General features: G+C 42.8%; 1 protein-coding gene across 8 annotated transcripts in view; it reads left to right on the forward strand.

Annotated features, from left to right (window-relative positions):
• LOC309971473 (protein FRA10AC1) overlaps nt 1-15,209 on the forward strand; it is a 167,142-nt gene that overhangs the window by 19,637 nt on the left and 132,296 nt on the right. For 5 of the 8 annotated variants that reach the window (XM_082854472.1, XM_082854467.1, XM_082854478.1 and 2 more), the window contains exon 2: nt 3,542-3,657. The exons of 2 other annotated variants lie outside the window; for them this stretch is intronic. The gene's annotated coding sequence lies outside the window, so the exon portion shown is untranslated. Of the gene's footprint in view, nt 1-2,417; nt 2,439-3,541; nt 3,658-15,209 lie in introns of those variants that run through there. One more of the 8 variants, XM_082854474.1, reaches the window with a different exon arrangement.

The raw sequence follows: 15,209 nt of genomic DNA on the forward strand, positions 1-15,209 counted from the left end.
TTCAGTTCCTGGTGGCGGTAGTTTGTACCAAGAATAACATGTTGCTTAGGTACGACCAATAGATAAGGCTGGAGAAAAGTCCACACATGTACATGCAAGAACTAGAAACTAGCTTACAGTTCAGAGTTTTATTGCTATTGTTGGGACCCAGGGTCAGCCACCCCAAAATGTGCCTCAATGGCACATTGATTATTTTGAATGAAAGTTACTTAAGAAATGGCCAGTGCAAGAGGGACATGCTACTCCTCCTCTCTGCCGCCCTAAAAGCAGGAAATAAATCTCTCACGTGAAAGGCGCCCTCCCTGCATCTGGAGGTAGAAGGACACCCTTAAGGAATTTGGGGCTGAGAAGCCCAGATAAATAAACCTTGTTACTTTAATTTACTCCCTAAGCCCAAACTGTGTTTAGATTCTTCGCTAATTGAGCACCCAAAACCCAATGTTTCTTTGTCCTGTCAATTCCTCATAAATTTGTTTATTTGTCTAAAAAGTATAAAAAGCTGCCTGCTTTGGCCACTTCTTAGGTCCCATTTCTCTGAGACCTCTGGGCACAGGATTAAAATCTGTTTCTTTTGCTCCTGTTCATCTGTCTGTTAATTTTATTATTAGCCCAGCCACAAGAACTCAAGAGGGATCGAGGAGGAAATTTCTCCCTCCCTGACACCATTTTTGTTTGTAAAACCTTAACTCCCAATAGCAAGACCTCTGCCTTCTGCTTTCTCTTTGGAATTCTTTGACCCCTTCCATTTCATACGGTGCCACATCCACACAGCTGCAGGTGGTGTTGCTGAATTCCCACAAATGCAGGCTACTACGTTACCCCCTACGTATCCAGCCAGCTGGCTTCCCAGCCAGTTTCTGACAGTGCAGAGTCATTTATTCTTGGGGACGTAAATATGCATATCAGCTGATCTGGGATTGCTATTTTTGGCTGTGAATAAGGACATCATTCAAGAGTTATGAGAAAGGACAAGATTTCTACAATATAAACACACCAGCCCCTCAGTGGAGGAGACATCCCAAACATAGTGAGAGCTGAGAAACTAATTGACCATGGTTCAGTTACTCAATACATATGAGTGCTTTCTATCTGCCTGGTGTGCCCCTACTTGCTTCCCAACTTTACTCAAATGGCGTCTCTCCTTGAGGCCTTTTCCGGCCTCCTCCTCCCGTGCACAGATTTCCCATGTACCCTTCTCTGCTTAGCTTTCTCCTTAGCACCCATCACAATCTAGCAAGAGCACACATTTTACTTATTCATTGTCTGTCTTCACCACTAAAATACAAGCTCCAAGAAGGCAGGTGTCTCTGTTTACTGCTATTTCTGCAGTATCTAGACCATAGCAGGCACTTAAAAGTATTTGTTGAATGAATGAGTTGTGCTAAGTTCTGTAAGCAGCAGAGGCTCTGAAATTGATGCACATTATCTAGTGACAGACAAAGACCCACAACTCAAATAACATTAGAAGGAAAGGAATGAAAAACAAATGAACAAAGGCAAACGTTTTAACATCAGTAGTAGAAACCTAAATAGCCTGCTCTAAGCTAGTTAATCATCTAAGAAATTTGACAACCTCAACCAAATTCTTTAAAAGGCACAGATAATTTAGCTGTCTCCTTCTTAAACGCAGGGCATAATTATAGATGCATAGACTTTGGAAGGGTAAAGGATGTACAGGTCCTATTTGCCTATTTTTAGAAAAAGTCTGCTCTTTGGAGAGTCAAAGAAATGACCTTTTGTGACATTCAAAACAGGAGAATTAGACCTAGAGATGCAGATAACTGAAACTTTGAATATTATAATCTTATATGTTAGGAAGTGGTATGCAACTTCACTGACACCTGGGAGCTTTTATGATTCTACTTTCCAGGTCTTTTATCCTTGACTGAGCTCTGACTTCTTAGTGATTAATTGAATTTGATTTCTTCTCCACGTAAATTTTAACAAAATACTTCATTGAACATGCAGATTGTGGCAAGTTTTATTTAGTTTTAAAAATGAGTTTTTATTCATCAGAAAGACTCATTAAAGTCTACTTTTTCTGAGATAAAATTTAAGAGAAATACATGCATCTATCTAAAGATTTTTTTCATGCTAAAGGCTTTCAAATGCAATGTTCATGAGTAATTATTACCTGTCACCTCTTGAATTTCTGTTGGGTATAGGCTGACTTGCTGATTTTCCCCTAAATGTCAAATCATAAAACCCTGTGCAACAATTTGGTAAAGACTTTGCAATGCTCAACTTTTGTCTTTTTCTCCACAGAACTTGTCAGTGGCTTTTCAAATGTAGTTCAGAATTAAAACAGTCCACGTGAGCCCCAAGGAACAGTGCAAACTAAGGGTCCCTATGGCATAGATACTTCTATCATCATAGCATTTGTGCTTACATTTCTGTTATGGATTAACAAATATTCATCATGTTCAATGAAAAAAAATGTAAGTTCATTCATCCATTCAACAACCATTTTATGGCGTACTTAAGGAATGCTAGGAATAATGCTAGGCGAGGGATTACAGCTGTGGACAAAACTGACAGACTCAGTTCTCATGGAATTTACATTCTCGTGAAGGCAAAGATAGCAAACAAGTAAATAAGTAAAAAGCAGCATAATTCTAAATATATGAGCAACACACTAAACAAGATGAAACAGTGTAATGTGATGGAGAGTGTCAGAGTAGGGAGGGAGCAATTTTAAAACTAGTGCTTAATGGGACTTCCCTGGTGGTCCAGTGGTTAAGGCTCTGTGCTCCCAATGCAGGGGGCCCGGGTTCGATCCCTGGTAAGGGAACTAGATCCCACATGCCGCAACTAAGATCCCGCATGCTGCAACTAAAAGATCCCGCATGCCACAGCAAAGATCCCAAGTGCCACAACTAAGACCCGGCACAGCCAAATAAATAAATAAATGTTAAGAAAATTAAAAATAAAATAGGTGCTTAGGCATGGCTACTTTGTGGAGGTGACAGTGTGAGCTGAGACTTGCAATAACGTTGGTCTAGAAAGATGGGTTGAGAAGATGAACTGTCCCTCTTAGCATACCAAGGCTGGTAAATCACTATCAATGATCTGAACTTATTCTTCACTCTTCCCCACATGCACCTGCTGCTCTAGCCAGGTGTGTGCTCAGAGTGACTCCCCCACCTCACCCCTCCATGGAGGTCACATATTCTTCATCAGCCCCAAATCACCTTGCACAAATGCCAAATGCCTAGATGCCTCTTACTGACAAATCCTGTTGCTCCTTAAAGGATAAAATGGGAGGGAGAGGGAAATTTTATGATATTGTTTGGCATCTGGGGAAAACCACTCACCCATCCCATGCACCTTCGCCCCTTCATCCTGTGGGGAAGAGAGTAGAATGTTGCATGAGGAGGACTTGGTCAAAGGTATGAAATTTGAACATGAGCTTTTGGACTTCAGGGTCCAGCCGACTGGGGCACCAATCTGGGAACTCCTGGCAGATGATCATTTAGTTTTTGTGTTGACACATTTGAGATCTGAGTAAACCCTGTAGGAAGATTCCTCTGCTTCTTTCCAGAGGGACATCTGACAGCAGAACCTTGGAACTGTGTTTGGAGCTAGAGAGGAATGTTCCTGAAGTTGCCACCCAGATCCTGAAGCAGCGTGTCCCTGAGATTCAGGCACCTTCTAACAGTGAGTGTCTCCTCCGGCCATGCTTCTCCTGCTTCTAAGCCTGTGGAGTCTGTAATTCTGGAATACTCAGACCTTTCCAATATGCCCGTGCAATCCTGCCTGTCGTTCAAAGCATCTCTTCCCTAATACCTTTCCCAGCCACTCTGGCTTCTCTGAGGCCCTCCCATGCTCAGCATATTACCCTCGGAGCCTCTGATTTAGTAGATCTGAATTCTTATGCAACTCTTCTCCCAGAGATTACGACGATCAGTCTGGTCCAAGAACTTACTTTCTATCCAAAGGAGACTCAAGAGGAAAGGGAAAGAGACAGGGTTCGTCCCCTGTTCTCTACAGTTCTTTGGTGACCACAGAGAGAGGCCTGCTCAATTTGGATAAAACTGTTTTTTCTAGTTCAAGGCCACCATTCTCAGTGTAGAAGTTTCTCAAACCTTAGGGGACAGAAGAATCTTCCAGGTAGCTTGCTACAAATGCAGATTTCTAGGGATCAGCCCCAGAGGTCCTCCTTCACTAAAGCCGGTGGGGCCCAGGAATCTGCATTTGTAACCAGCATCCTCAGGTAGTTGGGATGTTGCTTATCTGTGGACCTTTTGAGAAATGCTCACAGAATGGAAAGTAGGAGACCATTGCCCACCTCTGCCTTCTTCCTTGTGTAATAGGGCATTCTGTTTTAAAATAAGGTCCTAACATTCTCATTCATCCAACAAACATTTCTCTAAGCCAAGCATCATACTAGGCAAAGGGAATAGAGCCAAAACAATATTTGAGACATACTTATACAGATGCTCCCTGACTTAGAATTGTTCGACTTAAACGATTTTTTTTTTTAATTGGGTATAGTTGCTTTACAATGTTGTGTTAGTTTCTGCTGTACGGCGAATCAAGTCAGCTATATGTATACATATATCCCCTCTTTTTTGGGGTTGCCTTCCCATTGAGGTCACCACAGAGCACTGAGTGTTCCTTGTGCTTGAGAACAGCAGGTTCTCATTAGTTATCTATTTCACACATAGTAGTGTATATATGTCAATCCCAATCTCCCAATTTATCCCACCCCCCCTTTCCCCCATTGGTGTCCACACGTTTGTTCTCTACATCTGTGTCTCTATTTCTGCTTTGCAGATAGGTTCATCTGTACCACTTTTCTAGATTCCACATATATGCGTTAATATACGATATTTGTTTTTCTCTTTCTGCCTTACTTTCTTTGGGTTTACAGTGTTGTGAAAGCAATATGCATTCAGTAGAAACTGTACTTAGAATTCTGAATTTTGACTTTTTTCTGTACTCACAATATGCTGTATGATGCTCTAGTGATGCTGGCCAGTGGCAGCTTCCAGGCAGCCACATGATCATGAGGGTAAGCCACCAATACACTTACAACCATTCTGTTTTTCACTTTCAGTACACTATTCAATACATTTCATGAGATCTTCAGCACTATAGTATACAATAGCTTTGTGTTAGATGGTTGTGCCCAACGTTCAGCTTATGTAAGTGTTCTGAGCATGTTTAAGGTAGGCTAGGCTAGGCTATGACGTTTGGTAGGTTAGGTGTATTAAATGCATTTTTGACTTACGACATTTTCAACTTATGATGGCTTTATCTGGATGTAATCCCATCATAAGCCGAGGAAGATCTGTACTAAAAAGTTATCCATTGTTTATCTGAAATTCACATTTAACTGGGAGATCCATATTTTATCTGGCAGTGCTAGGTGGCAGTGGGCAGGAGTTGTTGCAGGTTGGGTCCTCCACAAGCACACTCTGAGATGGAGTTTAGTGTGCAGGATGTTTACAGGAAGCACCCTTGAGATCAACACATGTGGCAGGAAGGGGAAGGAAGCTGGACTGGGCTGAGAGAGAAGGTGGACTAATATGTAGGTCCACCAGCCTCCACTAACCCTACAGGCAACCCAATGCATCTGAGTTGTCCCATGTTGGGCTGAAATGGCTGGGACTACATAGCCCGGCTCCCATCCATCATTAGGTATAAGCTGCCCCAGGAAGGGTGTAACCTTAGGCAAAGGAGCTCTCTGTAGCCATTCTAAGCCTGACCATTCTAAGTCAGGGACCATCTGTATAAGTATGAGGCTGACCCTGAAGGGGCTGACAGCCGAAGGTTCTCTGCTGACAGCACTCCCAGCAGCTGGGCAAGTCCTTCCTTGAACAGAGACCTGGGGATTCACCATCCCTGTGTCCACTGCAAGAGCCTAAGATCTAGCAAGAGCTCAGTGGTTCCAGCCGTTAAAATGTGGGCATGAAAAATTAATGTGATCTTATTTTATGCTTGAGAGGCTGCAATACCTAGATACCGTGGTTAAATTTGTTCGAAAGGAGACCTGTGTCCTACAGCCACATATTATCATTGGCTTTTTTGAACTGCTTCACAGGGTGATATTTTTGTAGATACTAACTTTCAGACTCCCACAGCACAGAAAATAAAATTCTGAGAAGTGAATGAGTGATTCACAGTGAAATTTCTTCAGGTTTAAGAAACAGAGCTGATGAAAAACTGGGATCAGTGGCTAATCATCAGGTGATGAACCTCTTTAATTCCTAGAATCCATGCAAGTAGTAAAGCATGACCTGTTTACCCAATACAATGCCAGGGTCACCTTGTCTCCCATTCTGCATTCATTCATTCATCCAACAAGTACGAATTGACCTTATCCATAGAAATAAGGGCTCTTATTCCCCAAATTGTGGAATTATTGAGAGCTTTCCGTTGGTATGTTTTGAGTAAAGGTGGAAAGGCTGTTTTTATTACTTGATTTGTTCAGGTTTTTAAATTTTTTCATATCTTCCAATGCCTCATTTGTTTTCCTTTGAGATAAGCATCACTGATTCTCTTTCCTTTACATCAATAATTTATTAAAAAATACACAGGTTCCCATAACAACTTCAAAGGTTAACAGCTCATCTAGGCCAGGGGACTCTCCAGAAAACTGTTTGTGATAGAATCACCAGGTCTTCCAAAAAAAAAAAAAAAAAATGCTTAAAACATTTAAAAGCTTAACACTGTGTGAGAATACACACACACACACACACACACACACACACACACACACAGAGTTAGCTGATGGTGTAATGTGGGATTTTCTGCATTCTAACATCTTATTACAGTGTAAGAATGGGGCAGAATTCCCTGAGAGAGGTAGGGACTCACCATGCTAGGGGATGTGGGGCTGGAGAAAAGGAGTGGCCCTAACAACAGTGAGAATAATGTTTTTCTGCTGCAAAGTTTCAGGGGGTCACAAAGCCGGAATTCCTCATCTTTGCCAGATGTTAGGAGAATGCTGAAGATCTGATGATCATATCTCTGATTTTGTAAAGGAGGGATAGAGGCTCAGAGAAAAATGATACTTGGGAGAACAAAGGCAGAAGAACAGAAAGTAGAGACAGAGAAGGGGTGGCTGTGAAAATGTGCCACTGGATTTCCTACCGAAGAGCAAAATTGCAAGCCGGCCCCTACTCCTGCCCCTCTATCTCCACCACCAGTGGGCGGAGTCCCGCTTCCCTAGGCTACTTGCTCCAGTGATTGAGCACAGCAGAGGGACTGAGGCAAGCCCATTCCATCAAGAGGAGTGTGACTTTGGCTTGAAAACTCCTCAACAGCTTGCCTGAGACTCTTCCATCCCAATCTTTCTTCCTTTCCAGTTTTTAAAGTTAAGTAGTCTATCTTCTCATTATTGAGTTATAAGAGTTCTTTTCATATTCTGGATAAAAGTCCTTGGTCTTATGTATGTATTGTGAATATTTTCTCCCATTACACGGCTTGACTATTTCCTTTTTTAATGCTGTACTTGAAAGAGCAGAAATTTATGATTTTGGTGAAGTCCAATTTATCGCTTTCTTTTATATTTTGTGCTTTTTTGTGCCTAATCTAAGAAATCTTTGTCTACCCCAGGGTCACAAATTTTTCTTGTACGTGTTTTCTTCTACAAATTTTTCTTCTTTAGATATTATGTTTAGGTTTATGATTCATTTTGAATACATTTTTATATATAATGTAAAGCAATAGTTGAGATTCATTTTTTTAAATTAATTAATTAATTATTTATTTTACTGAATTGAGTCTTCGTTGCTGTGCATGGGCTTTCTCTAGTTGAGGCGAGCGGGGTCTACTCTTCATTGCGGTGCGTGGGCTTCTCATTGCGGTGGCTTCTCTTGCTGCGGAGCACGGGCTCTAGGCAAGCGGGCTTCAGTAGCTGTGGCACATGGGCTCAGTAGTTGTGGCTCGCAGGCTCTAGAGCACAGGCTCAGTAGTTGTGGCTCACGGGCTTAGTTGCTGCGCGGCATGTGGGATCTTCCCGGACCAGGGCTGAACCCGTGTCCCCTGCATTGGCAGGTGGATTCTTAACCACTGCGCCACCAGGGAAGTCCCATACCCTTTATTACATAATAAACTGGAAAATGTAGTAATAAATGTTTCCCTGAGTTCTGTGAACTGATCTAGCAAATTATTAAATCCAGGGAGGTGGTTGTGGGAACTTCGATTTATAGCTGTTTAGTCAGACGTACCAGGGACAACCTGAGCCTTGTGATTGGCATCTGAAGTGTGGACAGTCTTGTGGGACTGAGCCCTTAACTTAGGGGATCTGACGCCCACTCCAGGTACATAGTATCAGATTGAACTGAACTGTAGGACGCCCAGCTGCTGTTGGAAAATGGGTGAGTGTGGGAATAAACCCACCCATCTCATGTCAGAAGTGTCAGTGTGTGTAAAGGTAAAGGAGACACAGGGAGTTTTTCCTAGATAAGTCTGTAGTTCAATCTGGGGAGAATCGACATCTTAACAATATTGAGTCTTCCAGTACATAAACAGGATATAGATCTCCATTTTGAATTATAGGGTTAAATATAAATTGTATTCCATTGTTTTACATGTCTTCTTCAGGAGTTCCAATGATTTGTATCCTTAATTTTCTTTGTCTTCCATTTCAACCACTTTCTGTCTGAATCGCTTTAGTTCTTTATTTCATTTTTATTTTCTTGTTTAGTTTTCTGCCTCTCCTCAATACTCTTCATTAAAATTTCATTTGAGTCTATTCTCTGTTGGGTACTTAAAATTTAGCCTTCATTCCTAAAATAATTTTGTCTTTTTTTCCCCAAGTTCATTCAGTTGATTGCTCAATCACTTCATCTATCTATCTACCTATCACTTTGTCCATTTCTGTTCTTGGATTTCGAATTTTCTTTTTCTTTTTTTTTGCGGTACGCGGGACTCTCACTGTTGTGGCCTCTCCCATTGCGGAGCACAGGCTCCGGAGGCGCATGCTCAGCGGCCATGGCTCACGGGCCCAGTCGCTCCGCGGCATGTGGGATCTTCCCGGACCGGGGCACGAACCCGTGTCCCCTGCATTGGCAGGTAGACTCTCAACCACTGTGCCACCTGGGAAGCCCCCTTGGATTTTGAATTTTAATTTAAAGTGGTTTTTCCTGTTTCCAAATGCTTGTTTGGCGATATTAATCCATTTGGAATTTTGTGTTTTTTTGGTAAGAATTTTCTCCAGCTAAGATTTTTTTATTCTCGGGGCTTCCCTGGTGGCGCAGTGGTTAAGAATCCACCTGGCAATGCAGGGGACACGGGTTCGAGCCCTGCTCCAGGAAGATCCCACATGCCGTGGAGCAACTAAGCCTGTGCGCCACAACTACTGAGCCTGTGCTCTAGAGCCTGCACGCCACAACTGCTGAGCCCTTGTGCCACAACTACTGAAGCCTGTGCGCCTAGAGCCCGTGCTCCACAACAAGAGAAGCCACCGCAATGAGAAGACCTCGCACGGCAATGAAGAGTAGCCCCCTCTCGCTGCAGCTAGAGGAAGCCTGCGCCCACCAACGAAGGCCCAACACAGCCAAAAATAAATAAATTAAATAAATAATTTTTTTTAAAAAATATTTTTTTATTCTCATTTTTTTCCCCTTAGAGTAGCTTTGTGTTGATTTATGCTACTTTGTTTCATCTTATGGATTTGGAGTAATTTGTCATTCCTAGTTCAAGATCACCCTCTTCTGTCAATGTCGTGAAGTACAGTTCCTTTAAGGGATGGTTTTATTTTTAAGTTGAGGGGTGGATAATTTTTTAATGCTCTTTTAAATTATTTACCTATTCCAGTTTCATAATCTCCTATTCTGATTTTATTGATGTTACCTTATTTTATTTTTTTGAAGATTTTAAACAGATTCATTTCAAAGTTGTTTTTTTTTTTTTTTTTTTTTTGTGCGGTACGCGGGCCTCTCACTGTTGTGGCCTCTCCCATTGCGGAGCACAGGCTCCGGAGGCGCATGCTCAGCGGCCATGGCTCACGGGCCCAGCCGCTCCGCGGCATGTGGGATCCTCCCGGACCGGGGCACGAACCCGCGTCCCCTGCATCGGCAGGAGGACTGTCAACCACTGCGCCACCAGGGAAGCCCCTTTTTCAAAGTTCTTTTTAGATTCTTCTTGTATCTCTGTCACCTCAGGATATAAGTCTCTCCTTTGGGACTACTTCTCATTGTGCTAAGTGTGTTTTCAAACCTTTCCTGGAATGCTCATTTTGCATGGGAATTTTCTTTCACATGTCCCTTGTCTGTGAGGCAGTTTCTTAGCTGCCTTAGCCTCCATCTCATGGGTTAACCAGACTCAACCCATGTCATATGTGTGCAGCTCACTTCAGAGCTCCCCATTTCTGGAGTAACAACTCTCCACAGTTCATATGGCACAGAGCAGGAGGGACTCTGCCGTGGACACTGCCTGAGCAAGTAGTGTATTTCTGCTACAATTCTCCATGCCTGGGTGGAGCTATCTTGCCCGCTCTTCTTGGGTAGGAAGCCCAGCTCAGATTCCTATTACAGAAGGTGCATTTAGGCCTGGCCAGGAGGGTATTTAACTCCAGCCCAGCTTGCCTGGCTCCAGCTGCTCACACCTGTGGTTTAACATTTTGCTTATTGTTCAAGTTTTACTTGTATATTGAGCTGCTGAGATTTTCCTCTTGTATTTTGAGAGAAGCATATAAATATATATTTTGACATCTTATCCCTCATTCTTATGGATTTAGAGCACAGGAAATAGTATCATGAGTGTATTTATCATGAGTGTATTTACTTAGTGCATTATCTAGAGGTTTTCATGCCTTTTAAAAAGTGAGAATGACAATATGTATCTGAACTCAAAAAATATATATATCCTTTGATCCAGTCATTCCGCTTCTGGAAATTTACTTGAGGAAGTAATCCAAAAGGAAGAAAAAAAAGCTTCATGCACAAAAGATGTTCATAATTATTTTTGGTTATAAAAATCTGGATATATTACAAATATTTCCCAACAATAGGGAAATATTTCATAAATATATCCACTCAATATAATTTTGTGCAGCTTCTAAAAATAATAATTTACAAGGAATGTCTAATATTTAAAAAATGCTTGTCAGAATGCAAGAGAGAAAATTGCCCTTAGCCATTTTTTGTTTCATACAAGTGTGCTTTAAAAAAAAAAAATAGAAAGATAGAAAGGAGAATGGAAAGAAATGACACCAGAGTGTTAAAAATGGTTGTCTCTTGGTGATTTTTTCCTTTTATTTTCTTCTTTACTTCCAAAATTTCATGTTATGTGGATGGATCATTTTTATAACAGAAAAAGACCTAAGTAAATATGTTGTCCAGAAAGCTGAATAATAGAAGACTGAAATTTAAATAGGCGTTCTTCCTGTGAGAGAATGGATTGGGATGCCACAAAATCATTGATTACAAAACATGGTTCTGATGGGCCACAAACAGCAGAGGAAGCTTTTGGGTTATAGGATTATTTGTTGTGATCAGATCACTTTTCAGCATCAGGGGACAAGTAACACCAGGTTGGAGATACAGAGCAAGGAGGCAGGACTAGGCGGGGAGGCAGGTGGCAAGAACCTACAATCTGTGGGCAACTGGCCAGGAGCCAGGCTCCAATGAGGGAAAGGGCAAACTAAGAGATGGCACTGGAGGTCAGCTGGCAGGAGACACAGTGGGAGCCAACATTCATTGAGTTTGTGTCGGGCACAGTTTGGACCCTGAAAATACAGATAGAGAAGACTGATACAGTTCTTGCCTTCATGAAACTTACAGTCTAGAGCAGGGGTTGGCAAACTTTTTTGGGAAAGGGGCAGATAGTAAACATTTTAGGTTCTGTGGAGCCATGCAATCTCTGTCACAACCTCTCAGCTCTGCCACTGTAATACAAAAGCCATCTTAGATGACATTAAATGAATGGGAGTGGCTGAGTTCCAATAAAACTTAATTTACAAAAACAGATGGTGGCTGGATTTGGCCAGTGGGCCATCATTTTGCCAACTTCTGATCTGGGGGGGAAGACAGACATTAAACAAACACATCAATATGACTATTGGATTGTGATCACCGTCCAGAAGTAAATAAAGAGGATGTTGTGGTAGTGAACTACTATAGGTGGCCCACTTTATATTTTAGCTTTTATTGAGGCACGACATCCATAGAGCAAAGCATACAAATCTGAAGGTATAATATAGAATATTCTTAGCACCCCAAAACTGCATTCTGAAGGATCAGAATGATTTATCCAACCAAAGATCTGGGCAGAGGGCAGCATTCCAGGCAGAAGGGAAAGCAAGTGCAGGATCCTGCAGCAGGAAAAGACCTGGCATTTTCCAGGAACAGAAAGTGCTTGCATGTGACTGGCCAGCAGTGAGCTTGGAAAAGAGTGAGATGTGTGGGTGGAGGAAAATCCTGCAGACTTCACAGGCCATTGTGAACATTTTGTATTTTATTCTCAATGTAATGAGGAGCAGTGGAGGGTTTTAAATAGAATGGCATGATCTGACTGAAGTTTTAAGATGATCTGTGAGCCAATTTCTTGTCTTACTTCTGGTCTTTTCTATAGTGGTGTTAGGTTAGGGCTGGGGGCTTGGACCTGCGGTGGGATGTGTGAGAAAAATCCATCAAAGAACACCAGGACCACTCACCACGTGTGGAACCACAGACATCGATCTCTTTTATGAAACATTTCTTTGAAATGTTACTGTTACAGGATTTTTTAAAAATAAATTTATTTATTTTTGGCTGCATTGGGCCTTCATTGCTGCACGTGGGCTTTCTCTAGTTGCGGCAAGCGGGGACTACTCTTTGTTGCGCTGTGTGGGCTTCTCATTACGGTGGCTTCACTTTTTGTGGAGCACAGGCTTCAGTAATTGTGGTGAGTGGGATCAGTAGTTGTGGCTCGCAGGCTCTAGAGCGCAGGCTCAGTAGTTGTGGTGAACGGGCTTAGTTGCTCCAATGCATGTAGGACCTTCCTGGACCAGGACTCGAACCCGTGTCCCCTGCATTGGCAAGCAGATTCTTAACCACTGCACCACCAGGGAAGCCCCATTACAGGATTTATTGACACCTGTCACTTAACTAGTCGACACCTTAAGCATTGTGTCCTAATCATAGACAAGGGCCTGAGAAAAGTGCAAGCAGGGAGCTCAGAGGTGGGGTCAACCAGCAGGTGTAGATCTGCCAGCTGCAAGAAAGGTAAGTAGTGAGGTCAGTTCAGAGGCTCACGGGTGAGGCTACATGGGGTGTTGTAATACACTATTAGCGCCTAGGCAAAGACACTCTGAGTTTGTAGGAGCCGGAGAGGTTTGGTTTGATTGTGTGTGGCTTTGTTCTGATTTGATTTTTTGAAGACATATTGTGGGGACTGGTTAGGAAGTGTCCTGTGATGGTGAAGAGACAGAAGAGCAAGAAGGGGTGGAGTGTGGATAGGTAATTAGAGAGAAACTCACCATTTGGGGTTCATATTTTCTCTTCCTCCCTTCCTTCCTTCCCTCCTTCCTTTTTTAAATACATGATGATGAGAGATCAAGAAGATATTTAACCAGTGGGAGCCACCCTTCCTAGGGTTGTCAAACACACTAAAGTGTTAGGGAACAGAAACGTACTAAAAGATTATTCGCCATTTATCTGACATTCAAAATTAACTGGGCATCTTGTATTTTTATTTGCTAAACCTAGCCATCCTGCACTGATGGCTTTGGTCTTGCTGCTTCAGCCTGAGGGAGCAGATCTTCCATAAGACAGCCACCACCAGGAGGCAGCCGGGTGCTGTGCTCAGGAGAGATGACACGTGGTCTCTGGGCTTCTAGGTAGATCTAGGTCTGTCTGCCTTCCTCTTCAACCCTCCCGGCACCCACCCCCGATTTAACCACAACTTTCCACTGTTCACTCCTAATCTTGCTTTGTTACAGTAGCTAAACTCCAAAGAAACATTTAAAACCCTGTCTAAACGTAAAAAGAACCCATGATATAATGTGCATCCTGCCTTCTCAATTAATTGCAATCATAAATTAATTCTTTCTTCCTTTAAAAACCTGAATTTAGCTTAAAAGACTCAGAGTTCCTGTCACTCACCTTTGACCTGGGTGTCTTCTCCCCTCCCTGTGTCCCCTCCTGCTCTCTATCTGCACTGGCTCTTTGCTCCCTCCCTCCCACCCCTTCCTGCCTCAGCTCGTCACCATGGTTACGTGGGGAGCTGTTTCTGTGGTGCCCTCTTCCATAGCCTGCTTGTGAGGTAATTTCCCCAGTGAATTCCAACTCTTCCTAGTTATCTCTGCCCTTATCCTCTTTCGATGAAAGAAAAAAAAAAAATCAGACAGAGAGGGAGATGGCAGGAGAAAGAACCCCAGCAGCTCAGATACCAACATTTTTTTCTATCTGTAACCAGGAGACTTTCTCCAGCTGATGTTACCTCTTCTTTCCGTTTTCCTTCTTTAGCAGGAAAAGCCACTCCTGATCCTATGCCTCATACTCTGGTGTAAAACCTAGTGCATATTTAACACTTAGTTAACTAAGCGCCTTTGGGCTTTGTGGCTGTTTTCCTCTTTAAATGCCTTCAGTTCGGGAAGCTAGAAGGGTCCCTTTAGGACAGAAAAAGGAACTGAACCAAGAACACCAGCTCTGTCATGTGGGGGAGACATGAAGGTAGGAAACATCAGCCCAGGCCACAGTGAGAGTTTTTTGTTTTTTTTTTTAATTTATTTATTTTATTTATTTATTTTTGGCTGTGTTGGGTCTTCGTTGCTGCACGTGGGCTTTCTCTAGTTGAGGTGAGCGGGGGCTACTCTGCGTTGCGGTGTGCAGGCTTCTCATTGCGGTAGCTTCTCTCGTTGTGGAGCCACGGGCTCTAGACGCACGGGCTTCAGTAGCTGTGACATGTGGGCTCAGTAGTTGTGGCTCGCGGGCTCTAGAGCGCAGGTTCAGTAGTTGTGGCACACAGGCTTAGTTGCTCCGTGGCACATGGGATCTTCCCGGACCAGGGCTCGAACACGTGTGCCCTGCATTGGCAGGCGGATTCTTAACCACTTGCGCCACCAGGGAAGCCCACAGTGAGAGGTTTTAAAGGGCAGCCGGGGTCAAATAATGAGACATTAAAGCCAAAGGCCTCCAGAAAAAGAAACTTTCGAAGCAAGATGGAGTGGAAATGTCTCCAACAGCTTTAAAGCAGCAAAAATGATTCCAGAAAGCTTTAGGTGTGATACCAAGGAAGGGAAGATCAGAAATAGCAGGGTTTTGATAACTATTTGT

Source organism: Leucopleurus acutus (genome assembly GCF_964270905.1).
Source record: "Leucopleurus acutus genome assembly, chromosome: 14".
NCBI lineage: Eukaryota > Metazoa > Chordata > Mammalia > Artiodactyla > Delphinidae > Leucopleurus > Leucopleurus acutus.